The sequence below is a fragment of the Maylandia zebra genome, linkage group LG3 (assembly GCF_041146795.1).
Source record: "Maylandia zebra isolate NMK-2024a linkage group LG3, Mzebra_GT3a, whole genome shotgun sequence".
In the NCBI taxonomy this organism is placed as follows: Eukaryota; Metazoa; Chordata; class Actinopteri; order Cichliformes; family Cichlidae; genus Maylandia; species Maylandia zebra.
In genome coordinates, this window is record NC_135169.1 from 49,368,044 (window position 1) to 49,395,696 (window position 27,653).

At 37.4% G+C, this 27,653-nt stretch overlaps 1 long non-coding RNA gene across 2 annotated transcripts; it reads right to left on the reverse strand.

Moving 5' to 3' along the window:
• Window positions 1-606: 606 nt before the first annotated feature.
• Window positions 607-27,653, reverse strand: LOC143416568 (uncharacterized). Of its 2 annotated transcripts, none has more exons than XR_013096963.1 (4): window positions 27,476-27,653; window positions 25,769-25,945; window positions 24,546-25,674; window positions 607-5,988 (listed from the first exon to the last, which is right to left on the reverse strand). It is a non-coding gene; the product is annotated as an uncharacterized LOC143416568 (long non-coding RNA). The 2 variants fall into 2 exon arrangements; XR_013096962.1 differs by having other exon boundaries at window positions 25,769-25,950.

Sequence of the window (27,653 nt, forward strand, 5' to 3'; positions counted from 1 at the left end):
TTAAAATCTTAGCTCAAACGGCTGCAAAACCTCTTTCTTTCGCCAAGACAATGCGTTTCTCACGGTTACATGCATTTGAATGGGAAACTCGCCTTGAGACAAAGTATAGGTTTTCATTATGTGAATAATTTTAAAATCTTAGCTCAAACGGCTGCAAAACCTGTTTGCCCAGCACGGAGATATTGAGTTTTATAAGATAAAGCCATAAACATGTGTGTCTGAGTCTTCTATCAAAAGTTACAGCGATTTATATGAAGTTGTTGAAAAACGCTTTCTTTCGCCAAGACAGTGTGTTTCTCACTGTTACATGCATTTGAATGGGAAACTCACCCGAGACAAAGTATAGGTTTTCATTATGTGAATAATTTTAAAATCTTAGCTCAAACGGCCAAGACATTGTGATTCTCACTGTTACATGCATTTGAATGGGAAACTCGCCTGAGACAAAGTATAGGTTTTCATTATGTGAATAATTTTAAAATCTTAGCTCAAACGGCTGCAAAACCTGTTTGCCCAGCACGGAGATATTGAGTTTTATAAGATAAAGCCTGTCAGGGGTTAAGACATTTGTTCACAAGTAAGAGAAATAAGACACTGCAGACCGACTCAGAGAGTATTAAGACATGCGCATGGGTGTGTGCCTCTCAGCAAAATCACACACACTCAGCGCAGGCTGGTTGCTTTATTTATAAGGCAAAATGGGTTACATAGTACTTCCTCTTTTAACCGAAAGGGAAAAGGCCAGACATTACCTAAGCTTATCTGACCTCTGCACACAAACTAAGAATAAAAACATAGAAGTATATCACACTTATCTGACATCACACACACTGGGTTAAAGAATACATACTTGTATACTTGTCAAACATCTCAGACACTAAAGTAAGGAATGCATTATGTTCTCTTTAACAATAAACTTGGTTATGTGAAAATATATGAACACTCGATTATAAGGCACACTTGATTATACTTGATTTCATAAAAATCCTCTCACATTTCCCTCCTGTTGTTAATATATTTCACAGGTTTTAATCAATGCATAGTCACTTGTTAGTCACATTTTTGCATGTCATTCAGTGAAGTATTTAAACAACAGTTCTGTAAAGACTAGAATAGGGATTTTCCACTCTTTCCTCCATATTCAGCATATCATATTGGCGATAGGGATCCTCCATATTCCTCTGAACCAAAACATAGTTTCCTAACATACGCTTGAACATGTTTGACATTATGCTTCTCAGACATGGGATAATACAAGCAGTGAAAAGGCAAAATAGTAACATCACATTGAAAAGGGCCAACAGGCCTTTAATCACTAAGGATTTCCAGGAGCCACTCAGTAACCAGTCCCACCAGCCTTGCTTAACGGCTACGTAGTCCTGCTGCTGAGCGTCTCTCAATTGTTTCAGAACATTCAAAGCATTTGTCATGTTTAATGAATGTATGTTGTCAGGTATGTAGGTGCAACAGGTGGTGTTGAACAACACGCAGAGACCTCCTTTCTCTGCAAGAATAATGTCCAAAGCTACTCGATGTTGCATGACAGTGATGCGGATTGCATCAATTTCTTCATTCTGTGCTTTGTCAATGCGGGTGGAAGCATTCAAAAACAGTCCAAAACGATAGTCTAAAGTCTCTATTTGTAGTGCGTGCTTTCCTACTCCGATCCAGGGAAACAAAGCGTGCATTACCTTCTGGCCGTTGGTCCAGAGTTGTAACTTACAAGCACCTAAGCACAACAGCTTTGGGGCTGGGGCTGGTGCTGGGGCTGGTGCTTCTTCTGGATTCATCAGGTTGTTTTCCTCAGTCATCTTGTTGAGTTTTTATTCAGGCGTCCCTGGTGTTGTTATTGGTTCTTCTCTTTGGTGGGATAGGTCACTCTTTTACTATGTGTCTTTTCTTCAGGATGACCTGGTACACCTAAACTTCTGGTGAGTAGACTGCCAGCGAAGTGGAGTGGCGGGATATACCCAATCAGCCCTTCCTCCACCGGCAGATCACCTGGAAGCTAGGGGAACCGGCGTCTTATTGTGGTGCAAACACTTTCTTCACGTGGCTTTGATGGATCCACGAAGGTCGTTCGGCTATCTTACAAGCTGTCGGTGTAGTAAGCAACACCTGGAAGGGCCCCTCCCACCTCGGAGCACTCCAGTTTTTTCGCTGGAGGACTTTAATCAGAATCCAATCACCGGGGTTCAACCTGCAAGAGACTGGAGATAGATCACTCGGCAGTTGATTGCTTAGTATCACTTCTTTATTCTCAAACAGTTTTGTCATCCATTCTGCCATCGTTGTTTCTGCAGGAAGCAGGGTGCTGGGGTTTAGCTGATTACACTTCTCTATAGTAATGTGTGAGTGTGAGAGCAGAATACCTACATAAGAGAGTTGTCTCCGAAAGCTTGAGTCAAAACTGCCTTCATGTACCCTGCTACTCCATCGACATGGAGAATAAAAGGTTTTTCATAGTCTGGTAATGCTAAGACGGTACATGTTTGCAATGCTATTTTTAAATCAGTGAAGGCTTTTTCTGCTTCTAGGGTCCACTGTATTTTGTCTTTTAATGCTAGGTCTTTTCCATAAATTAGGTTCTGTAGTGGCTGGGCCAGCAGTGCATACTCTGGGATCCAGCACCTACAGAAATTGCACAGACCTAAATAACTCATCATTTGTTGCTTAGTTATTTGGTTTTGGTGCATTTTGGACTGCTGTCTTTCTGCTCTCTAGTAAGGTGCGGCCTCGGCCTGTTAGTTGATGTCCTAAGTAGATGACTTTATCACTCCACAATTGTAACTTGTGTTGTGATACTTTGTGGCCTTGTTCTGCCAAATGTTGCAGAACCGTCATTGTGTTTTCTCTACAATCATCTTGTGTATGGCCTGTAATCAATATGTCATCTACATACAGCAGAAATTTTCCTGGAGCAGGAAGAGAGCAAAATGACATTGATTTCTTTAGAACTTCTGCATACAGTGTTGGGCTATTTTGAAATCCTTGTGGTAGCCTGGTGTATGTGTATTTTTCATTATAAAAAGTAAATCCAAATAGATTCTGTGAATCTTTATGTAAGGGAACAGAGAAAAATGCATTTGAGAGGTCAATCACCGAGAACCATTGTTCTTTTGGTGTTACTTGATTTAAAATGATATGTGGATTTGCAACCACTGGAGGTATTTGCTCTGTTACCTCGTTTATTGCTCTTAGATCATGAACTAGGCGATATTTTCCAGTATTGGCCTTTTTTACTGGAAAAATTGGTGTATTACACGTGGCTTTATTAGTTTTCACGAGAATACCTGCTTTCTGCATGTCTGCTATTACTGGCCTAATTCCTTCCTTTGCTTCTGCACTCAAAGGTTATTGTGGTTTCACAGGCCTTCTGGCCCTGATGCTGACCTAACTATCAGAGTGTCATTAGAGAATCTCATTTTCACTTGAGGCATTTTTAGATACCTTCTAGTTTTTCAAAGAATTCACACATCTTACATATTTCAAACTTTGAAGTTTTTTGTTTTGTGTATATATATTTTTTTTCCTAAACTTTGCATTGTTCATAGCTCACAGTTCTAAAACTGGGTATTTGTAAATCATATGCATTTGTAAATCATATGCCTAATCACTATGTGTCACCGTAATCCACAAGTATTGGCACAAATTTGTTTCCAAACCAACAAAATAATCAAAAAACAAAAACATACATGAGTCAGGATACAAAAAGACAAAGAAAAATGTTGCCAGAAACAAAGCAGAAGTGTGAGGGGAAACTGAGCTCACAGACAGCTGCATGTGTTGGCTTTTAATAGCATGCAGCCTCTGCTCTAAAAAAACCAATAAATAAAAAATAAAAGAAAATGTGTAACATGCTCATCAACTTAGCGGTGTCCACACATTTAATTCAGCTTCATAATCCTGTAGGTTTAGTTATTATCTACAGGGTTTGGCTTATTAGTTGTTATTATAGATGTGCTCTGTATCTCAGTAATATTTATCTAGGATAAATGACAGGTTTTCAAACAGGTTAAGTGCCTCTATGCACCTAATTGGTTTAGATATTGCTTTTATTTTCTTCATCTCATATTTCATTATACTGAGTTTGAGCAAACCTTTAAGCTTGATGCAGACTACTTCATAACAATTGTCCATCTCACATCATACTGGCTAGGATACTTCTTGTTATTATTAATATTATATTTTTATTAATTATTATCATCTTTTTCTGTCTATATAATAACAATAGTATATTACAATATTTTATTAGTGTATATCACTATACTACTACTGAGCCAACTTAATAGTTAGGATCATCTTACTCAGCAAACAGATAATTTATAGTTCATCCAATCTGTACAAAATTTGCTTTTTCTCTGAACAGGTTTGTGCCTAGTTTTAGACTGGTCTTCTGTTTCCCTCATCTCAGATCCAACCTTCAGATTATTATATTTTATTTTGTATCCATCAGGGACTGTGAGTGAGCTGCAGTCTCACCCACCCTCCAGGATGGAAACATTTATCTTTTCACACACTTTCCTTGGCTGAACAATGACACAGCCTTAATCTACCTTATGCATCTCTCTTTTTTTTATAGAAAAGGTCTTCATATAAATGATTTCCTTTTATTTATTTCATACAATCTGGGCATGATGGGTCATAAATGCACTGATTTTTGCAGCCACGGCCACTATCTCTATGTGACATAAAAGGGGATCGGTTAGATGCTGTTTTGTCACATGTCCTGAGGCTGATTTCACAATTATAGTGTTTTTTGAGAATGTTACATTTGGGACTTCTACAGTTAAAACAGTTTTACAAGCTCCTGTGTCCCAAAACATTTTTTAACGGCACACCTTTCACATATATTACAACTGTTGGCTTGTCTTCTGAACCTAACAGTAGTTGTTCTACATTGTAAACCTCCGCTTCATCTGTTTCACTTCCTTCCTCTCGTGCTAGTCATTCATCACTTTCCTGTTCCTGAATTACACTCCTGCAGTCTCGAGCAAAGTGCCCGTTTTTTTCCACAATTACAGCATTTAATCTCTCTTTTGTCCCTTCTTTGTCCTGCTTTTTACTTTCTTTTGACTTTTTTCCTCATATAGCTCTTTTTGCAAAGCGGCTTTTAAAGCATTTATTGAATCAGGGGTGCATTTGCCTTGCCAAGCTGGACAATATATTTTATGTGGATTTCTCCACCTTTTTGCACTGATTATTCCTGCATTTGAACAGTTTTTTCCTAACCACTCTTCATCTGCTGTTAATTTTACTTTAGCTTTAGAATTACCCATTTTGAACTAATTACGTCAGAACTGTAACACCTTCTCTGGCACAAAGGAGGGGGCAGGTGATCAATAACAGGCTTCTACTCACCCACTAGTTGAGAGAGCGGTTATTGATTTTACGTGATGACGCACAACCTTAGATTCCCACTCCAACCAGTTCGTGAGCGTACACAGGAAAACAGCTTTGAGGAGTAGTTCGACCGCTTATTGGGTCGTAAATGACAACTTACTCCTCTTAGTTAACACAATTAGAGCGCGCTTTTATAATTTTTACTGAGATTTTCCGTATTTTCGTTGTGCAACCTTCTACCTGTTCCGTTGCAGCCACTCCCAGAGCGACCGGAACTCGTTCCATTCAGCTGCTACCCAGAGCAACCGGAACTTTTAATAGCGATTTCTAGAATCTCGCTCTTGCCTGTCGTCTTTAAGTCCCTCTTGGACTAAGATCTGTCGGCGCTAACCAGGTTTACACACTATTTTAAAGGAAAATCTCAATATCAACGTATTTTAGCGCTTGATGGAATGCAGTGTTTCATATTCACCTTACTGTGGCGCTGCGTTTTGAATTCGGTTCATCTGGTCCTGGCGCCGTGGGGCCTGTATAAGACGCTGACCGGAGATCGAATGGTCCCGGTTTTTCTCCTTTACTGTGCACAGGTTTTTTCCAGCGCAGGCAACACGACGTCAGGATCCGATGAAAACCGTCTGTGGACAACTAGACGTTAAAAATAACAGTCAGTTCTCCGGCTCGGAGGACCAATTAAATGTCAGGGGTTAAGACATTTGTTCACAAGTAAGAGAAATAAGACACTGCAGACCGACTCAGAGAGTATTAAGACATGCGCAAGGGTGTGTGCCTCTCAGCAAAATCACACACACTCAGCGCAGGCTGGTTGCTTTATTTATAAGGCAAAATGGGTTACATAGTACTTCCTCTTTTAACCGAAAGGGAAAAAGCCAGACATTACCTAAGCTTATCTGACCTCTGCACACAAACTAAGAATAAAAACATAGAAGTATATCACACTTATCTGACATCACACACACTGGGTTAAAGAATACATACTTGTATACTTGTCAAACATCTCAGACACTAAAGTAAGGAATGCATTATGTTCTCTTTAACAATAAACTTGGTTATGTGAAAATATATGAACACTCGATTATAAGGCACACTTGATTATACTTGATTTCATAAAAATCCTCTCACAAAGCCATAAACATGTGTGTCTTAGTCTTCTATCAAAAGTTACAGCGATTTATATGAAGTTGTTGAAAAACGCTTTCTTTCGCCAAGACAGTGTGTTTCTCACTGTTACATGCATTTGAATGGGAAACTCGCCTGAGACAAAGTATAGGTTTTCATTATGTGAATAATTTTAAAATCTTAGCTCAAACGGCTGCAAAACCTGTTTGCCCAGCACGGAGATATTGAGTTTTATAAGATAAAGCCATAAACATGTGTGTCTGAGTCTTCTATCAAAAGTTACAGCGATTTATATGAAGTTGTTCAAAAACGCTTTCTTTCGCCAATACAATACGTTTCTCACGGTTACATGCATTTGAATGGGAAATTCGCCTGAAACAAAGTATAGGTTTTCATTATGTGAATAATTTTAAAATCTTAGCTCAAACGGCTGCAAAACCTCTTTCTTTCGCCAAGACAATGCGTTTCTCACTGTTACATGCATTTGAATGGGAAACTCACCCGAGACAAAGTATAGGTTTTCATTATGTGAATAATTTTAAAATCTTAGCTCAAACGGCTGCAAAACCTGTTTGCCCAGCACGGAGATATTGAGTTCTATAAGATAAAGCCATAAGCATGTTTGTCTGAGACCTCTATCAAAAGTTACAGCGATTTATATGAAGTTGTTCAAAAACGCTTTATTTCACCAAGACAGTGTGTTTCTCACTGTTACATGCATTTGAATGGGAAACTCGCCTGAGACAAAGTATAGGTTTTCATTATGTGAATAATTTTAAAATCTTAGCTCAAACGGCTGCAAAACCTGTTTGCCCAGCACGGAGATATTGAGTTTTATAAGATAAAGCCATAAACATGTGTGTCTGAGTGTTCTATCAAAAGTTACAGCGATTTATATGAAGTTGTTCAAAAACGCTTTCTTTCGCCAAGACAATGCGTTTCTCACTGTTACATGCATTTGAATGGGAAACTCGCCCGAGACAAAGTATAGGTTTTCATTATGTGAATAATTTTAAAATCTTAGCTCAAACGGCTGCAAAACCTGTTTGCCCAGCACGGGGATATTGAGTTTTATAAGATAAAGCCATAAACATGTTTGTCTGAGTCTTCTATCAAAAGTTACAGCGATTTATATGAAGTTGTTCAAAAACGCTTTCTTTCGCCAAGACAATGCGTTTCTCACTGTTACATGCATTTGAATGGGAAACTCGCCCGAGACAAAGTATAGGTTTTCATTATGTGAATAATTTTAAAATCTTAGCTCAAACGGCTGCAAAACCTGTTTGCCCAGCACGGGGATATTGAGTTTTATAAGATAAAGCCATAAACATGTTTGTCTGAGTCTTCTATCAAAAGTTACAGCGATTTATATGAAGTTGTTCAAAAACGCTTTCTTTCGCCAAGACAATGTGTTTCTCACTGTTACATGCATTTGAATGGGAAACTCGCCTGAAACAAAGTATAGGTTTTCATTATGTGAATAATTTTAAAATCTTAGCTCAAACGGCTGCAAAACCTCTTTCTTTCGCCAAGACAATGCGTTTCTCACTGTTACATGCATTTGAATGGGAAACTCGCCCGAGACAAAGTATAGGTTTTCATTATGTGAATAATTTTAAAATCTTAGCTCAAACGGCTGCAAAACCTGTTTGCCCAGCACGTAGATATTGAGTTTTATAAGATAAATCCATAAACATGTTTGTCTGAGTCTTCTATCAAAAGTTACAGCGATTTATATGAAGTTGTTCAAAAACGCTTTCTTTCGCCAAGACAATGCGTTTCTCACTGTTACATGCATTTGAATGGGAAACTCGCCTGAAAAAAAGTATAGGTTTTCATTATGTGAATAATTTTAAAATCTTAACTCAAACGGCTGCAAAACCTGTTTGCCCAGCACGGGGATATTGAGTTCTATAAGATAAAGCCATAAACATGTGTGTCTTAGTCTTCTATCAAAAGTTACAGCGATTTATATGAAGTTGTTCAAAGACGCTTTCTTTCGCCAAGACAATGCGTTTCTCACTGTTACATGCATTTGAATGGGAAACTCGCCTGAAACAAAGTATAGGTTTTCATTATGTGAATAATTTTAAAATCTTAGCTCAAACGGCTGCAAAACCTCTTTCTTTCGCCAAGACAATGCGTTTCTCACGGTTACATGCATTTGAATGGGAAACTCGCCCGAGACAAAGTATAGGTTTTCATTATGTGAATAATTTTAAAATCTTAGCTCAAACGGCTGCAAAACCTGTTTGCCCAGCACGGAGATATTGAGTTTTATAAGATAAAGCCATAAACATGTGTGTCTGAGTGTTCTATCAAAAGTTACAGCGATTTATATGAAGTTGTTCAAAAACGCTTTCTTTCGCCAAGACAATGCGTTTCTCACTGTTACATGCATTTGAATGGGAAACTCGCCCGAGACAAAGTATAGGTTTTCATTATGTGAATAATTTTAAAATCTTAGCTCAAACGGCTGCAAAACCTGTTTGCCCAGCACAGAGATATTGAGTTTTATAAGATAAAGCCATAAACATGTTTGTCTGAGTCTTCTATCAAAAGTTACAGCGATTTATATGAAGTTGTTCAAAAACGCTTTCTTTCGCCAAGACAATGCGTTTCTCACGGTTACATGCATTTGAATGGGAAACTCGCCTGAGACAAAGTATAGGTTTTCATTATGTGAATAATTTTAAAATCTTAGCTCAAACGGCTGCAAAACCTGTTTGCCCAGCACGGGGATATTGAGTTTTATAAGATAAAGCCATAAACATGTTTGTCTGAGTCTTCTATCAAAAGTTACAGCGATTTATATGAAGTTGTTCAAAAACGCTTTATTTCGCCAAGACAATGCGTTTCTCACTGTTACATGCATTTGAATGGGAAACTCGCCTGAGACAAAGTATAGGTTTTCATTATGTGAATAATTTTAAAATCTTAGCTCAAACGGCTGCAAAACCTGTTTGCCCAGCACGGAGATATTGAGTTTTATAAGATAAAGCCATAAACATGTTTGACTGAGTGTTCTATCAAAAGTTACAGCGATTTATATGAAGTTGTTCAAAAACGCTTTATTTCGCCAAGACAGTGTGTTTCTCACTGTTACATGCATTTGAATGGGAAACTCGCCTCAGACAAAGTATAGGTTTTCATTATGTGAATAATTTTAAAATCTTAGCTCAAACGGCTGCAAAACCTGTTTGCCCAGCACGGGGATATTGAGTTTTATAAGATAAAGCCATAAACATGTGTGTCTGAGTGTTCTATCAAAAGTTACAGCGATTTATATGAAGTTGTTCAAAAACGCTTTCTTTCGCCAAGACAGTGTGTTTCTCACGGTTACATGCATTTGAATGGGAAACTCGCCTGAGACAAAGTATAGGTTTTCATTATGTGAATAATTTTAAAATCTTAACTCAAACGGCTGCAAAACCTGTTTGCCCAGCACGGGGATATTGAGTTCTATAAGATAAAGCCATAAACATGTGTGTCTTAGTCTTCTATCAAAAGTTACAGCGATTTATATGAAGTTGTTCAAAGACGCTTTCTTTCGCCAAGACAATGCGTTTCTCACTGTTACATGCATTTGAATGGGAAACTCGCCTGAAACAAAGTATAGGTTTTCATTATGTGAATAATTTTAAAATCTTAGCTCAAACGGCTGCAAAACCTCTTTCTTTCGCCAAGACAATGCGTTTCTCACGGTTACATGCATTTGAATGGGAAACTCGCCCGAGACAAAGTATAGGTTTTCATTATGTGAATAATTTTAAAATCTTAGCTCAAACGGCTGCAAAACCTGTTTGCCCAGCACGGAGATATTGAGTTTTATAAGATAAAGCCATAAACATGTGTGTCTGAGTGTTCTATCAAAAGTTACAGCGATTTATATGAAGTTGTTCAAAAACGCTTTCTTTCGCCAAGACAATGCGTTTCTCACTGTTACATGCATTTGAATGGGAAACTCGCCCGAGACAAAGTATAGGTTTTCATTATGTGAATAATTTTAAAATCTTAGCTCAAACGGCTGCAAAACCTGTTTGCCCAGCACAGAGATATTGAGTTTTATAAGATAAAGCCATAAACATGTTTGTCTGAGTCTTCTATCAAAAGTTACAGCGATTTATATGAAGTTGTTCAAAAACGCTTTCTTTCGCCAAGACAATGCGTTTCTCACGGTTACATGCATTTGAATGGGAAACTCGCCTGAGACAAAGTATAGGTTTTCATTATGTGAATAATTTTAAAATCTTAGCTCAAACGGCTGCAAAACCTGTTTGCCCAGCACGGGGATATTGAGTTTTATAAGATAAAGCCATAAACATGTTTGTCTGAGTCTTCTATCAAAAGTTACAGCGATTTATATGAAGTTGTTCAAAAACGCTTTATTTCGCCAAGACAATGCGTTTCTCACTGTTACATGCATTTGAATGGGAAACTCGCCTGAGACAAAGTATAGGTTTTCATTATGTGAATAATTTTAAAATCTTAGCTCAAACGGCTGCAAAACCTGTTTGCCCAGCACGGAGATATTGAGTTTTATAAGATAAAGCCATAAACATGTTTGACTGAGTGTTCTATCAAAAGTTACAGCGATTTATATGAAGTTGTTCAAAAACGCTTTATTTCGCCAAGACAGTGTGTTTCTCACTGTTACATGCATTTGAATGGGAAACTCGCCTCAGACAAAGTATAGGTTTTCATTATGTGAATAATTTTAAAATCTTAGCTCAAACGGCTGCAAAACCTGTTTGCCCAGCACGGGGATATTGAGTTTTATAAGATAAAGCCATAAACATGTGTGTCTGAGTGTTCTATCAAAAGTTACAGCGATTTATATGAAGTTGTTCAAAAACGCTTTCTTTCGCCAAGACAGTGTGTTTCTCACGGTTACATGCATTTGAATGGGAAACTCGCCTGAGACAAAGTATAGGTTTTCATTATGTGAATAATTTTAAAATCTTAGCTCAAACGGCTGCAAAACCTGTTTGCCCAGCACGGAGATATTGAGTTTTATAAGATAAAGCCATAAACATGTGTGTCTGAGTGTTCTATCAAAAGTTACAGCGATTTATATGAAGTTGTTCAAAAACGCTTTCTTTCGCCAAGACAGTGTGTTTCTCACGGTTACATGCATTTGAATGGGAAACTCGCCTGAGACAAAGTATAGGTTTTCATTATGTGAATAATTTTAAAATCTTAGCTCAAACGGCTGCAAAACCTGTTTGCCCAGCACGTAGATATTGAGTTTTATAAGATAAATCCATAAACATGTTTGTCTGAGTCTTCTATCAAAAGTTACAGCGATTTATATGAAGTTGTTCAAAAACGCTTTCTTTCGCCAAGACAATGCGTTTCTCACTGTTACATGCATTTGAATGGGAAACTCGCCTGAAACAAAGTATAGGTTTTCATTATGTGAATAATTTTAAAATCTTAACTCAAACGGCTGCAAAACCTGTTTGCCCAGCACGGGGATATTGAGTTCTATAAGATAAAGCCATAAACATGTGTGTCTTAGTCTTCTATCAAAAGTTACAGCGATTTATATGAAGTTGTTCAAAGACGCTTTCTTTCGCCAAGACAATGCGTTTCTCACTGTTACATGCATTTGAATGGGAAACTCGCCTGAAACAAAGTATAGGTTTTCATTATGTGAATAATTTTAAAATCTTAACTCTAACGGCTGCAAAACCTGTTTGCCCAGCACGGGGATATTGAGTTCTATAAGATAAAGCCATAAACATGTGTGTCTTAGTCATCTATCAAAAGTTACAGCGATTTATATGAAGTGGCTGCAAAACCTCTTTCTTTCGCCAAGACAATGCGTTTCTCACTGTTACATGCATTTGAATGGGAAACTCGCCTGAAACAAAGTATAGGTTTTCATTATGTGAATAATTTTAAAATCTTAACTCTAACGGCTGCAAAACCTGTTTGCCCAGCACGGGGATATTGAGTTCTATAAGATAAAGCCATAAACATGTTTGTCCGAGACCTCTATCAAAAGTTACAGCGATTTATATGAAGTTGTTCAAAAACGCTTTCTTTCGCCAAGACAATGCGTTTCTCACGGTTACATGCATTTGAATGGGAAACTCGCCCAAGACAAAGTATAGGTTTTCATTATGTGAATAATTTTAAAATCTTAGCTCAAAAGGCTGCAAAACCTGTTTGCCCAGCACGGAGATATTGAGTTTTATGAGATAAAGCCATAAACATGTGTGTCTGAGTGTTCTATCAAAAGTTACAGCGATTTATATGAAGTTGTTCAAAAACGCTTTCTTTCGCCAAGACAATGCGTTTCTCACGGTTACATGCATTTGAATGGGAAACTCGCCTGAAACAAAGTATAGGTTTTCATTATGTGAATAATTTTAAAATCTTAGCTCAAACGGCTGCAAAACCTGTTTGCCCAGCACGTAGATATTGAGTTCTATAAGATAAAGCCATAAACATGTGTGTCTTAGTCTTCTATCAAAAGTTACAGCGATTTATATGAAGTTGTTCAAAGACGCTTTCTTTCGCCAAGACAATGCGTTTCTCACTGTTACATGCATTTGAATGGGAAACTCGCCTGAAACAAAGTATAGGTTTTCATTATGTGAATAATTTTAAAATCTTAACTCTAACGGCTGCAAAACCTGTTTGCCCAGCACGGGGATATTGAGTTCTATAAGATAAAGCCATAAACATGTGTGTCTGAGTCATCTATCAAAAGTTACAGCGATTTATATGAAGTGGCTGCAAAACCTCTTTCTTTCGCCAAGACAATGCGTTTCTCACTGTTACATGCATTTGAATGGGAAACTCGCCCGAGACAAAGTATAGGTTTTCATTATGTGAATAATTTTAAAATCTTAGCTCAAACGGCTGCAAAACCTGTTTGCCCAGCACGGGGATATTGAGTTCTATAAGATAAAGCCATAAACATGTTTGTCCGAGACCTCTATCAAAAGTTACAGCGATTTATATGAAGTTGTTCAAAAACGCTTTCTTTCGCCAAGACAATGCGTTTCTCACGGTTACATGCATTTGAATGGGAAACTCGCCCAAGACAAAGTATAGGTTTTCATTATGTGAATAATTTTAAAATCTTAGCTCAAAAGGCTGCAAAACCTGTTTGCCCAGCACGGAGATATTGAGTTTTATAAGATAAAGCCATAAACATGTGTGTCTGAGTGTTCTATCAAAAGTTACAGCGATTTATATGAAGTTGTTCAAAAACGCTTTCTTTCGCCAAGACAATGCGTTTCTCACTGTTACATGCATTTGAATGGGAAACTCGCCTGAAACAAAGTATAGGTTTTCATTATGTGAATAATTTTAAAATCTTAGCTCAAACGGCTGCAAAACCTGTTTGCCCAGCACGGAGATATTGAGTTTTATAAGATAAAGCCATAAACATGTGTGTCTGAGTGTTCTATCAAAAGTTACAGCGATTTATATGAAGTTGTTCAAAAACGCTTTCTTTCGCCAAGACAATGCGTTTCTCACTGTTACATGCATTTGAATGGGAAACTCGCCCGAGACAAAGTATAGGTTTTCATTATGTGAATAATTTTAAAATCTTAACTCAAACGGCTGCAAAACCTGTTTGCCCAGCACAGAGATATTGAGTTTTATAAGATAAAGCCATAAACATGTTTGTCTGAGTCTTCTATCAAAAGTTACAGCGATTTATATGAAGTTGTTCAAAAACGCTTTCTTTCGCCAAGACAATGCGTTTCTCACTGTTACATGCATTTGAATGGGAAACTCGCCTGAGACAAAGTATAGGTTTTCATTATGTGAATAATTTTAAAATCTTAGCTCAAACGGCTGCAAAACCTGTTTGCCCAGCACGGAGATATTGAGTTTTATAAGATAAAGCCATAAACATGTTTGTCTGAGTCTTCTATCAAAAGTTACAGCGATTTATATGAAGTTGTTCAAAAACGCTTTCTTTCGCCAAGACAGTGTGTTTCTCACTGTTACATGCATTTGAATGGGAAACTCGCCTCAGACAAAGTATAGGTTTTCATTATGTGAATAATTTTAAAATCTTAGCTCAAACGGCTGCAAAACCTGTTTGCCCAGCACGGAGATATTGAGTTTTATAAGATAAAGCCATAAACATGTTTGTCTGAGTCTTCTATCAAAAGTTACAGCGATTTATATGAAGTTGTTCAAAGACGCTTTCTTTCGCCAAGACAATGCGTTTCTCACTGTTACATGCATTTGAATGGGAAACTCGCCTGAAACAAAGTATAGGTTTTCATTATGTGAATAATTTTAAAATCTTAACTCTAACGGCTGCAAAACCTGTTTGCCCAGCACGGGGATATTGAGTTCTATAAGATAAAGCCATAAACATGTGTGTCTTAGTCATCTATCAAAAGTTACAGCGATTTATATGAAGTGGCTGCAAAACCTCTTTCTTTCGCCAAGACAATGCGTTTCTCACTGTTACATGCATTTGAATGGGAAACTCGCCTGAAACAAAGTATAGGTTTTCATTATGTGAATAATTTTAAAATCTTAACTCTAACGGCTGCAAAACCTGTTTGCCCAGCACGGGGATATTGAGTTCTATAAGATAAAGCCATAAACATGTTTGTCCGAGACCTCTATCAAAAGTTACAGCGATTTATATGAAGTTGTTCAAAAACGCTTTCTTTCGCCAAGACAATGCGTTTCTCACGGTTACATGCATTTGAATGGGAAACTCGCCCAAGACAAAGTATAGGTTTTCATTATGTGAATAATTTTAAAATCTTAGCTCAAAAGGCTGCAAAACCTGTTTGCCCAGCACGGAGATATTGAGTTTTATGAGATAAAGCCATAAACATGTGTGTCTGAGTGTTCTATCAAAAGTTACAGCGATTTATATGAAGTTGTTCAAAAACGCTTTCTTTCGCCAAGACAATGCGTTTCTCACGGTTACATGCATTTGAATGGGAAACTCGCCTGAAACAAAGTATAGGTTTTCATTATGTGAATAATTTTAAAATCTTAGCTCAAACGGCTGCAAAACCTGTTTGCCCAGCACGGAGATATTGAGTTCTATAAGATAAAGCCATAAACATGTGTGTCTTAGTCTTCTATCAAAAGTTACAGCGATTTATATGAAGTTGTTCAAAAACGCTTTCTTTCGCCAAGACAATGCGTTTCTCACTGTTACATGCATTTGAATGGGAAACTCGCCTGAAACAAAGTATAGGTTTTCATTATGTGAATAATTTTAAAATCTTAACTCTAACGGCTGCAAAACCTGTTTGCCCAGCACGGGGATATTGAGTTCTATAAGATAAAGCCATAAACATGTGTGTCTGAGTCATCTATCAAAAGTTACAGCGATTTATATGAAGTGGCTGCAAAACCTCTTTCTTTCGCCAAGACAATGCGTTTCTCACTGTTACATGCATTTGAATGGGAAACTCGCCCGAGACAAAGTATAGGTTTTCATTATGTGAATAATTTTAAAATCTTAGCTCAAACGGCTGCAAAACCTGTTTGCCCAGCACGGGGATATTGAGTTCTATAAGATAAAGCCATAAACATGTTTGTCCGAGACCTCTATCAAAAGTTACAGCGATTTATATGAAGTTGTTCAAAAACGCTTTCTTTCGCCAAGACAATGCGTTTCTCACGGTTACATGCATTTGAATGGGAAACTCGCCCAAGACAAAGTATAGGTTTTCATTATGTGAATAATTTTAAAATCTTAGCTCAAAAGGCTGCAAAACCTGTTTGCCCAGCACGGAGATATTGAGTTTTATAAGATAAAGCCATAAACATGTGTGTCTGAGTGTTCTATCAAAAGTTACAGCGATTTATATGAAGTTGTTCAAAAACGCTTTCTTTCGCCAAGACAATGCGTTTCTCACTGTTACATGCATTTGAATGGGAAACTCGCCTGAAACAAAGTATAGGTTTTCATTATGTGAATAATTTTAAAATCTTAGCTCAAACGGCTGCAAAACCTGTTTGCCCAGCACGGAGATATTGAGTTTTATAAGATAAAGCCATAAACATGTGTGTCTGAGTGTTCTATCAAAAGTTACAGCGATTTATATGAAGTTGTTCAAAAACGCTTTCTTTCGCCAAGACAATGCGTTTCTCACTGTTACATGCATTTGAATGGGAAACTCGCCCGAGACAAAGTATAGGTTTTCATTATGTGAATAATTTTAAAATCTTAGCTCAAACGGCTGCAAAACCTGTTTGCCCAGCACGGAGATATTGAGTTTTATAAGATAAAGCCATAAACATGTTTGTCTGAGTCTTCTATCAAAAGTTACAGCGATTTATATGAAGTTGTTCAAAAACGCTTTCTTTCGCCAAGACAATGCGTTTCTCACTGTTACATGCATTTGAATGGGAAACTCGCCTGAGACAAAGTATAGGTTTTCATTATGTGAATAATTTTAAAATCTTAGCTCAAACGGCTGCAAAACCTGTTTGCCCAGCACGGAGATATTGAGTTTTATAAGATAAAGCCATAAACATGTTTGTCTGAGTCTTCTATCAAAAGTTACAGCGATTTATATGAAGTTGTTCAAAAACGCTTTATTTCGCCAAGACAGTGTGTTTCTCACTGTTACATGCATTTGAATGGGAAACTCGCCTCAGACAAAGTATAGGTTTTCATTATGTGAATAATTTTAAAATCTTAGCTCAAACGGCTGCAAAACCTGTTTGCCCAGCACGGAGATATTGAGTTTTATAAGATAAAGCCATAAACATGTGTGTCTGAGTGTTCTATCAAAAGTTACAGCGATTTATATGAAGTTGTTCAAAAACGCTTTCTTTCGCCAAGACAGTGTGTTTCTCACGGTTACATGCATTTGAATGGGAAACTCGCCTGAGACAAAGTATAGGTTTTCATTATGTGAATAATTTTAAAATCTTAGCTCAAACGGCTGCAAAACCTGTTTGCCCAGCACGGAGATATTGAGTTTTATAAGATAAAGCCATAAACATGTTTGTCTGAGTCTTCTATCAAAAGTTACAGCGATTTATATGAAGTTGTTCAAAAACGCTTTCTTTCGCCAAGACAATGCGTTTCTCACTGTTACATGCATTTGAATGGGAAACTCGCCTGAAACAAAGTATAGGTTTTCATTATGTGAATAATTTTAAAATCTTAACTCAAACGGCTGCAAAACCTGTTTGCCCAGCACGGGGATATTGAGTTCTATAAGATAAAGCCATAAACATGTGTGTCTTAGTCTTCTATCAAAAGTTACAGCGATTTATATGAAGTTGTTCAAAAACGCTTTCTTTCGCCAAGACAATGCGTTTCTCACTGTTACATGCATTTGAATGGGAAACTCGCCTGAAACAAAGTATAGGTTTTCATTATGTGAATAATTTTAAAATCTTAACTCAAACGGCTGCAAAACCTGTTTGCCCAGCACGGGGATATTGAGTTCTATAAGATAAAGCCATAAACATGTGTGTCTTAGTCATCTATCAAAAGTTACAGCGATTTATATGAAGTGGCTGCAAAACCTCTTTCTTTCGCCAAGACAATGCGTTTCTCACTGTTACATGCATTTGAATGGGAAACTCGCCCGAGACAAAGTATAGGTTTTCATTATGTGAATAATTTTAAAATCTTAGCTCAAACGGCTGCAAAACCTGTTTGCCCAGCACGGGGATATTGAGTTCTATAAGATAAAGCCATAAACATGTTTGTCCGAGACCTCTATCAAAAGTTACAGCGATTTATATGAAGTTGTTCAAAAACGCTTTCTTTCGCCAAGACAATGCGTTTCTCACGGTTACATGCATTTGAATGGGAAACTCGCCCAAGACAAAGTATAGGTTTTCATTATGTGAATAATTTTAAAATCTTAGCTCAAAAGGCTGCAAAACCTGTTTGCCCAGCACGGAGATATTGAGTTTTATAAGATAAAGCCATAAACATGTGTGTCTGAGTGTTCTATCAAAAGTTACAGCGATTTATATGAAGTTGTTCAAAAACGCTTTCTTTCGCCAAGACAATGCGTTTCTCACGGTTACATGCATTTGAATGGGAAACTCGCCTGAAACAAAGTATAGGTTTTCATTATGTGAATAATTTTAAAATCTTAGCTCAAACGGCTGCAAAACCTGTTTGCCCAGCACGGAGATATTGAGTTTTATAAGATAAAGCCATAAACATGTGTGTCTGAATGTTCTATCAAAAGTTACAGCGATTTATATGAAGTTGTTCAAAAACGCTTTCTTTCGCCAAGACAATGCGTTTCTCACTGTTACATGCATTTGAATGGGAAACTCGCCTGAAACAAAGTATAGGTTTTCATTATGTGAATAATTTTAAAATCTTAACTCAAACGGCTGCAAAACCTGTTTGCCCAGCACGGGGATATTGAGTTCTATAAGATAAAGCCATAAACATGTGTGTCTGAGTCTTCTATCAAAAGTTACAGCGATTTATATGAAGTTGTTCAAAAACGCTTTCTTTCGCCAAGACAATGCGTTTCTCACTGTTACATGCATTTGAATGGGAAACTCGCCTGAAACAAAGTATAGGTTTTCATTATGTGAATAATTTTAAAATCTTAACTCAAACGGCTGCAAAACCTGTTTGCCCAGCACGGGGATATTGAGTTCTATAAGATAAAGCCATAAACGTGTGTCTGAGTCATCTATCAAAAGTTACAGCGATTTATATGAAGTTGTTGCAAAACCTCTTTCTTTCGCCAAGACAATGCGTTTCTCACTGTTACATGCATTTGAATGGGAAACTCGCCCGAGACAAAGTATAGGTTTTCATTATGTGAATAATTTTAAAATCTTAGCTCAAACGGCTGCAAAACCTGTTTGCCCAGCACGGGGATATTGAGTTCTATAAGATAAAGCCATAAACATGTTTGTCCGAGACCTCTATCAAAAGTTACAGCGATTTATATGAAGTTGTTCAAAAACGCTTTCTTTCGCCAAGACAATGCGTTTCTCACGGTTACATGCATTTGAATGGGAAACTCGCCCAAGACAAAGTATAGGTTTTCATTATGTGAATAATTTTAAAATCTTAGCTCAAAAGGCTGCAAAACCTGTTTGCCCAGCACGGAGATATTGAGTTTTATAAGATAAAGCCATAAACATGTGTGTCTGAGTCTTCTATCAAAAGTTACAGCGATTTATATGAAGTTGTTCAAAAACGCTTTCTTTCGCCAAGACAATGCGTTTCTCACTGTTACATGCATTTGAATGGGAAACTCGCCTGAAACAAAGTATAGGTTTTCATTATGTGAATAATTTTAAAATCTTAGCTCAAACGGCTGCAAAACCTGTTTGCCCAGCACGGGGATATTGAGTTCTATAAGATAAAGCCATAAACATGTTTGTCCGAGACCTCTATCAAAAGTTACAGCGATTTATATGAAGTTGTTCAAAAACGCTTTCTTTCGCCAAGACAATGCGTTTCTCACGGTTACATGCATTTGAATGGGAAACTCGCCCAAGAGAAAGTATAGGTTTTCATTATGTGAATAATTTTAAAATCTTAGCTCAAAAGGCTGCAAAACCTGTTTGCCCAGCACGGAGATATTGAGTTTTATAAGATAAAGCCATAAACATGTGTGTCTGAGTGTTCTATCAAAAGTTACAGCGATTTATATGAAGTTGTTCAAAAACGCTTTCTTTCGCCAAGACAATGCGTTTCTCACTGTTACATGCATTTGAATGGGAAACTCGCCCGAGACAAAGTATAGGTTTTCATTATGTGAATAATTTTAAAATCTTAGCTCAAACGGCTGCAAAACCTGTTTGCCCAGCACGGGGATATTGAGTTCTATAAGATAAAGCCATAAACATGTTTGTCCGAGACCTCTATCAAAAGTTACAGCGATTTATATGAAGTTGTTCAAAAACGCTTTCTTTCGCCAAGACAATGCGTTTCTCACGGTTACATGCATTTGAATGGGAAACTCGCCCAAGAGAAAGTATAGGTTTTCATTATGTGAATAATTTTAAAATCTTAGCTCAAAAGGCTGCAAAACCTGTTTGCCCAGCACGGAGATATTGAGTTTTATAAGATAAAGCCATAAACATGTGTGTCTGAGTCTTCTATCAAAAGTTACAGCGATTTATATGAAGTTGTTCAAAAATGCTTTCTTTCGCCAAGACAGTGTGTTTCTCACTGTTACATGCATTTGAATGGGAAACTCGCCTGAGACAAAGTATAGGTTTTCATTATGTGAATAATTTTAAAATCTTAGCTCAAACGGCTGCAAAACCTTTTTGCCCAGCACGGGGATATTGAGTTCTATAAGATAAAGCCATAAACATGTTTGTCTGAGTCTTCTATCAAAAGTTACAGCGATTTATATGAAGTTGTTCAAAAACGCTTTCTTTCGCCAAGACAATGCGTTTCTCACTGTTACATGCATTTGAATGGGAAACTCGCCCGAGACAAAGTATAGGTTTTCATTATGTGAATAATTTTAAAATCTTAGCTCAATTGGCTGCAAAACCTGTTTGCCCAGCACGGGGATATTGAGTTCTATAAGATAAAGCCATAAACATGTGTGTCTTAGTCTTCTATCAAAAGTTACAGCGATTTATATGAAGTTGTTCAAAAACGCTTTCTTTCGCCAAGACAGTGTGTTTCTCACTGTTACATGCATTTGAATGGGAAACTCACCTGAGACAAAGTATAGGTTTTCATTATGTGAATAATTTTAAAATCTTAGCTCAAACGGCTGCAAAACCTGTTTGCCCAGCACGGGGATATTGAGTTCTATAAGATAAAGCCATAAACATGTGTGTCTGAGTCTTCTATCAAAAGTTACAGCGATTTATATGAAGTTGTTCAAAAACGCTTTCTTTCGCCAAGACAATGTGTTTCTCACTGTTACATGTATTTGAATGGGAAACTCGCCTGAAACAAAGTATAGGTTTTCATTATGTGAATAATTTTAAAATCTTAGCTCAAACGGCTGCAAAACCTCTTTCTTTCGCCAAGACAATGCGTTTCTCACTGTTACATGCATTTGAATGGGAAACTCGCCCGAGACAAAGTATAGGTTTTCATTATGTGAATAATTTTAAAATCTTAGCTCAATTGGCTGCAAAACCTGTTTGCCCAGCACGGGGATATTGAGTTCTATAAGATAAAGCCATAAACATGTGTGTCTTAGTCTTCTATCAAAAGTTACAGCGATTTATATGAAGTTGTTCAAAAACGCTTTCTTTCGCCAAGACAATGCGTTTCTCACCGTTACATGCATTTGAATGGGAAACTCGCCTGAGACAAAGTATAGGTTTTCATTATGTGAATAATTTTAAAATCTTAGCTCAAACGGCTGCAAAACCTGTTTGCCCAGCACGGGGATATTGAGTTCTATAAGATAAAGCCATAAACATGTGTGTCTGAGTCTTCTATCAAAAGTTACAGCGATTTATATGAAGTTGTTCAAAAACGCTTTCTTTCGCCAAGACAGTGTGTTTCTCACTGTTACATGCATTTGAATGGGAAACTCGCCTGAAACAAAGTATAGGTTTTCATTATGTGAATAATTTTAAAATCTTAGCTCAAACGGCTGCAAAACCTCTTTCTTTCGCCAAGACAATGCGTTTCTCACTGTTACATGCATTTGAATGGGAAACTCGCCTGAAACAAAGTATAGGTTTTCATTATGTGAATAATTTTAAAATCTTAGCTCAAACGGCTGCAAAACCTGTTTGCCCAGCACGGAGATATTGAGTTTTATAAGATAAAGCCATAAACATGTGTGTCTGAATGTTCTATCAAAAGTTACAGCGATTTATATGAAGTTGTTCAAAAACGCTTTCTTTCGCCAAGACAATGCGTTTCTCACTGTTACATGCATTTGAATGGGAAACTCGCCTGAAACAAAGTATAGGTTTTCATTATGTGAATAATTTTAAAATCTTAGCTCAAACGGCTGCAAAACCTGTTTGCCCAGCACGGAGATATTGAGTTTTATAAGATAAAGCCATAAACATGTGTGTCTGAGTGTTCTATCAAAAGTTACAGCGATTTATATGAAGTTGTTCAAAAACGCTTTCTTTCGCCAAGACAATGCGTTTCTCACTGTTACATGCACTTGAATGGGAAACTCGCCCGAGACAAAGTATAGGTTTTCATTATGTGAATAATTTTAAAATCTTAGCTCAAACGGCTGCAAAACCTGTTTGCCCAGCACGGGGATATTGAGTTCTATAAGATAAAGCCATAAACATGTTTGTCCGAGACCTCTATCAAAAGTTACAGCGATTTATATGAAGTTGTTCAAAAACGCTTTCTTTCGCCAAGACAATGCGTTTCTCACGGTTACATGCATTTGAATGGGAAACTCGCCCAAGACAAAGTATAGGTTTTCATTATGTGAATAATTTTAAAATCTTAGCTCAATTGGCTGCAAAACCTGTTTGCCCAGCACGGGGATATTGAGTTCTATAAGATAAAGCCATAAACATGTGTGTCTGAGTCTTCTATCAAAAGTTACAGCGATTTATATGAAGTTGTACGAAAATGCTTTATTTCGCCAAGACAATGCGTTTCTCACTGTTACATGCATTTGAATGGGAAACTCGCCTGAGACAAAGTATAGGTTTTCATTATGTAAATAATTTTAAAATCTTAGCTCAAACGGCTGAAAAAAACCTGTTTGCCCAGCACGGGGATATTGAGTTCTATAAGATAAAGCCATAAACATGTTTGTCTGAGTCTTCTATCAAAAGTTACAGCGATTTATATGAAGTTGTACGAAAATGCTTTCTTTCGCCAAGACAATGCGTTTCTCACTGTTACATGCATTTGAATGGGAAACTCGCCTGAAACAAAGTATAGGTTTTCATTATGTGAATAATTTTAAAATCTTAGCTCAAACGGCTGCAAAACCTGTTTGCCCAGCACGGGGATATTGAGTTCTATAAGATAAAGCCATAAACATGTGTGTCTGAGTCTTCTATCAAAAGTTACAGCGATTTATATGAAGTTGTACGAAAATGCTTTCTTTCGCCAAGACAATGCGTTTCTCACTGTTACATGCATTTGAATCGGAAACTCGCCTGAAACAAAGTATAGGTTTTCATTATGTGAATAATTTTAAAATCTTAGCTCAATTGGCTGCAAAACCTGTTTGCCCAGCACGGGGATATTGAGTTCTATAAGATAAAGCCATAAACATGTGTGTCTGAGTCTTCTATCAAAAGTTACAGCGATTTATATGAAGTTGTACGAAAATGCTTTCTTTCGCCAAGACAATGCGTTTCTCACTGTTACATGCATTTGAATGGGAAACTCGCCTGAAACAAAGTATAGGTTTTCATTATGTGAATAATTTTAAAATCTTAGCTCAAACGGCTGCAAAACCTGTTTGCCCAGCACGGGGATATTGAGTTCTATAAGATAAAGCCATAAACATGTGTGTCTGAGTCTTCTATCAAAAGTTACAGCGATTTATATGAAGTTGTACGAAAATGCTTTCTTTCGCCAAGACAATGCGTTTCTCACTGTTACATGCATTTGAATCGGAAACTCGCCTGAAACAAAGTATAGGTTTTCATTATGTGAATAATTTTAAAATCTTAGCTCAAACGGCTGCAAAACCTGTTTGCCCAGCACGGAGATATTGAGTTTTATAAGATAAAGCCATAAACATGTGTGTCTGAGACCTCTATCAAAAGTTACAGCGATTTATATGAAGTTGTTCAAAAACGCTTTCTTTCGCCAAGACAATGCGTTTCTCACTGTTACATGCATTTGAATGGGAAACTCGCCTGAAAAAAAGTATAGGTTTTCATTATGTGAATAATTTTAAAATCTTAGCTCAAACGGCTGCAAAACCTGTTTGCCCAGCACGGAGATATTGAGTTTTATAAGATAAAGCCATAAACATGTGTGTCTGAGTCTTCTATCAAAAGTTACAGCGATTTATATGAATTTGTTCAAAAATGCTTTCTTTCGCCAAGACAATGCGTTTCTCACTGTTACAAGCACATATTTTCTCTGCTTTGTCTAACCTCTGCAGAGCCTCTGTCAAGAAAAACATATCTGTAAGCATAAAACAAATATACATTTCATAACACGTCACTGGACAAACCTCGGTCAGTTGATTTCCTCTGTGCAGTGCAGACGAACATCAGTCAGCAAGTCAAGGCTGTGAGATGGACTGGTGTCCTTTGTGACTCTGCTGGTTCTTCTGAGGAAACACCACCGTCTCTCCACACCGTCACCATCTGTGAGCACAAACTGCTGCTCTGCCAGCATGTAGGAATCACATATCACACACACAGGGGTGAAGAAACATTAGAGCTCAACTTTGGATACTTTAGATCTAAACAGATCAAACTAGCTCTTAGTTTCAACAATCAGTGAGCAGACAAACAATGATACCATACTGATTCTATATGAATACAATATGGTATTTTCAATACAGGTGTCAAATTAATTTATTAAAACTAATACAGATATATGTATATATATTTTTTTTGATAAATTCGTTTGCTAAATTATAAGAATATATATATATTTTTTTTTCATTTAACTATTGCAACTGAAAGAAATTAAATATTGAACAAAAATATATTGTCACATTCTGAGCATGCTCAGCATGCTGAAAGACTTGAAGTTGCTACAGATTTTAAGAAGTGATAATTATAGGGAAAAAACTTCTCTTTTTCTTCTGTTTAATCAAACATTTGATGCCTTAGATGTCTCAGTCCTATAGCATTCTGCAACTACAACTAAGCTGAAGCTTGGATTTGGCTGCAGGTGCCCCTGTACATCCTTCTCAGCAGCACACATGTGGGTACCATTTAATCACACTTCTTCCTGAGCTTTGCTTCATCACAAGACCAAAGGTGGCATCCCGTGTCACAGTCTTATCATCATCCAGAAGAAACATTTGAAGAAACATCATGGAGAAGAAACATTTACGCGCCTCCTGGTTTTGCTTTCTGATCCTGCAAAAAGACTGAGGACAACAAAGCCCAGAGAACACGAGATACACAACATCCAACATTCAGACTCAACAGCCTCCATAAATGAAGAGCACCAGGTTGGTTCAGTTATAGTAGATATGAGCATACTTCACATTACTGGGTATGAATAATAATCAAGAGACAAACTTTGAAGATGCAGAGCATGATGTCCCATCATCAGACTGTAAACAAACATCCACCAGGCTTCTTTGTTGGATCTCCTATCAGGGATCAGTAGCGTGTATTAACCTGTGGATCAGCAGTCACTGAAATATTACTGTTTCAGATAAGAAATCTAGCACATAAAAGCCAGGGTAGGAGGGATCTCTGCAAACTGACTTACCTCTGCAAGTGTGAAGCTCAACAAAAATCTGACTCTCCAGTCACTGACAAACAAAAACCTCCAGCTGGGAGATAGAAAACGCTGTCTGGGTCTTGCTGGATGTTGCTGGTCAGAGTCCACACATTAGCAGAGTGCTTCTTGGTCCCACTGACCCATGTGGACAGTGACTGTGGAGAACTGTTCTGGAAAACATAAAAGAGAATTAAAATAACAAAAAGCCAAAGAGGATTTCCACAAAGACTATCTTGGAATCAGCAATCAAAAAAAACACTGGTTCATATTTCAATTAAATATGAACAGATTCCTTAAATGTACGCAGTTCAGATCTGATTTAATTTAATTTCCTTCACACAGCACATTCGTCCAGGCTGACAGGTAAACATAGAATTAATCTCAGGTAACATGACTCATAGTAGAGATTCAGTAAGAAAGATTGCAGGCTCTAATATTATTACCACACAATCCAAGGACACACCAACAGCTCAGATTTCTAGAACTATTTAAACAAATGTCTTTTGAATATTCAATTCAGTGGGGTGGGGGGTGTCGTGGAATTTTTTAAATAAAGTCTGCAACACAGAAAGAGCTGTGATCAAGCTATTTATTACTGCGCACAGGAGAGCAAACACACATCAAACATTACAGTTCAGTCATGTCAGCTCTGCCACAGAAGTTGTGCTCCTACTCCTTTATGCATTCCAAGGAAGAGGGAGGAAGTTACAAACTGATCCTACCACACTTCACGTGTCTCGCTATGAAACCTAACGGATCAGTGGTTATGCTGTTTTGTGCCCTTGGCCTTATCAGCACCTGTAAAGGGAGTTGTTTTCTCAAACTGCTGAAGTAAGTTCATCTAGTTTTAGAACCTTTCACTGAACAGTCTATAACAGTGTCATAAGCACTTAAATACTTTAAATGAGAATAACAGAAAATTTCTATTACAGGAGCTAGAGCCTGTCCCAGTAGTCATAGGTAGAGCACACCTGGACAGGTCACCAGTCTGTCAGAGGACTAACACAGATGCAGCCTGACTCAATCCTAAATGTTCAGCACACAGAGACACAGAGGTGCTGTTTAAAGTTTAGTGTTAACTTGAGTCACTGATCATTTGCAGTATTACAGAGTCTGGCAGTCTTTGCATGATGTCCACGTCACTGTACGTTTCTAGCTGACTCTCAGGTGTGACAGGTGTGCCAGCAGGAAAGAGTAATAATAGCCTGCATCCTGAGGTTTTTCATGCAGGATTAAAGGAGCCAGGCTTTGTTCACACAGCTAGGATTGTATTTTACATTGACCCTGGGTCAGTATAAGTATCATACAGTTTAAACGAAGCACTGAAACTTGCACATATTTATTACAGATGCACTGAAGCTAATCGAGATATTTGCTGTCAATCTGTGGCTGCGATTAAACAGTTTACTGGAAACTTTATTAACTAGTAACTTCGTCAGTCATAACAGAAGCTAATATTTCTGTGCTAACATCGTTTAAACAGTAACAGCTTTACTCCAATATAAGCTAACGTTTACACCGTAACTTTAAGCTAGCACCATAAAGACGGTAAAACACGTAATAACATCTACAAATGCATCTTAAAGCTGTTATATTAGCACTCGGTGTATTACTAACATAAGCACATTAACATTATTGACACTCGCTGACTTTTAATAGTCGTTCTATAAATGCTGTCCGTTTAAACGGTCTTACCTGTAAACACTGCTGTATCCACCGGATTCCAGCCAGAGTGAATTCTGGAGTCTTCCCACGCTCCTGTTAGTGATCCTCCATCTGGATGGATGATAACAACCTTCTGAACAATCTAGCAGGAGCTGGTCCATATCTATGGGACTGATTTGTGCTAATAACGCCCAATTGTATGGACTGA